The 1,685-nt window shown below is 40.7% G+C and overlaps 1 pseudogene; it reads right to left on the minus strand.

Moving 5' to 3' along the window:
- Positions 1-255: 255 nt before the first annotated feature.
- On the minus strand, positions 256-721 carry LOC112415921 (60S ribosomal protein L23a pseudogene; annotated as a pseudogene).
- Between the last annotated feature and the right edge of the window lie 964 nt (positions 722-1,685).

Genomic DNA, 1,685 nt, shown 5'->3' on the forward strand with positions numbered 1-1,685 from the left:
CTGCTGGTAAAAAGTAGAGGGACCATACATCCAGGACTGCCCAGCACAGCACTGGCTTAGGCCTGTAGCAGTTAAAATTATTAATACGGTTGCCTTTCATTCCTGACATGTTCCAGTTAGGACAATAAATTATATGGATGCTTTAATTAAGAGTCTCTTTTATCCCCACTCCCCCATTTTTCACTTACTTTTATTTTTTATTTATTATTTTATAGCAAAAACTTTTATGTTTAGAATTAGCCAGCTGGACTCAGTTTAGATGACCCCAATTTTGCTGGCAACATCCTAAGCATCGTACTCAGTGGAACATATGCCTTCTTCTCTCCATCAGGCCTGATCAGTGTTGACTCTGGCCATGTCAACATCATAGAGCTTCTTCACAGCCTATTCAATTTGGTGTTTGTTGGCCTTGACATCCACAACGAACACTGGTGTGATATTGTCTTCTATTTTCTTCATGGCTTACTCTGTGGTGAGGGGGAACTTGGTGATGGCATAGTGGTCAAGCTTGTTTCTCCTAGGGGCGCTCTTCCGAGGATATTTGGGCTGCCTCCTGAGCCGCAGTGCTTTGCGCCGTCCGAAGATGTGTGACGTCCGGATCTCCTTTTTTTTCGTGGCCGTGGACGCCACCTTTCAACACTGCTTTCTTGGCCTTCAAAGCCTTTGCTTTGGCTTGGGCTTTCAGAGGAGCAGGGGCTTCCTTCTTCGCCTTCGGCGCCATCTTTGTGAAAAGGGGTCACTTTATTTATTTATTTATTTATTTAATTGTTATTGAAGTATAGTTAATCTACAATGTTGTGTTAGTTTCAAGTATACAGCAAAGTGATTCGGTCAGATTCTTTTCCATTATAGGTTATTACAAGATATTGAGTATAGTTCTCTGTGGTATACAGTGGGTCCTTGTTGTTTACCTACTTTATATATACTAGTATGTGTACATACATATGCATTCGGTGTGTATATATTATATATATATATATACTTTAACAGCTTTGTTGGAGTATAATTGCTTTACAATGGTGTGTTAGTTTCTGCTTTATAACAAAGTGAATCAGTTATACATATACATATGTCCCCATATTTCTTCCCTTTTGTGTCTCCCTCCCTGCCACCCTCCCTATCCCACCCCTCTAGGTGGTCACAAAGCACTGAGCTGATCGCCCTGTGCTATGCGGCTGCTTCCCACTAGCTATCTACCTTACATTTGGTAGTGTATATATGTCCATGCCACTCTCTCACTTCGTCCCAGCTTACCCTTCCCCTCCCCGTGTCCTCAAGTCCATTCTCTACATCTGCATCTTTATTCCTGTCCTGCCCCTAGGTTCTTCAGAACCTTTTATTCTTTTTTATTTTAGATTCCATATATATGTGTTAGCATACAGTATTTGTTTTTCTCTTTCTGACTTACTTCACTCTGTATGACAGACTCTAGGTCCATCCACCTCACTACAAATAACTTAATTTCGTTTCTTCTTATGGCTGAGTAATATTCCATTGTATATATGTGCCACATCTTCTTTATCCATTCATCTGTCGATGGACACTTAGGTTGCTTCCATGTCCTGACTATTGTAAATAGAGCTGCAATGAACATTTTGGTACATGACTCTTTTGGAATTATGGTTTTCTCAGGGTATATGCCCAGTAGTGGGATTGCTGGGTCGTATGGTAGTTCTATTTTTAGT

This window comes from Neophocaena asiaeorientalis, unplaced genomic scaffold, assembly GCF_003031525.2.
Source record: "Neophocaena asiaeorientalis asiaeorientalis breed wild unplaced genomic scaffold, Neophocaena_asiaeorientalis_V1.1 scaffold118, whole genome shotgun sequence".
Lineage (NCBI taxonomy): Eukaryota > Metazoa > Chordata > Mammalia > Artiodactyla > Phocoenidae > Neophocaena > Neophocaena asiaeorientalis.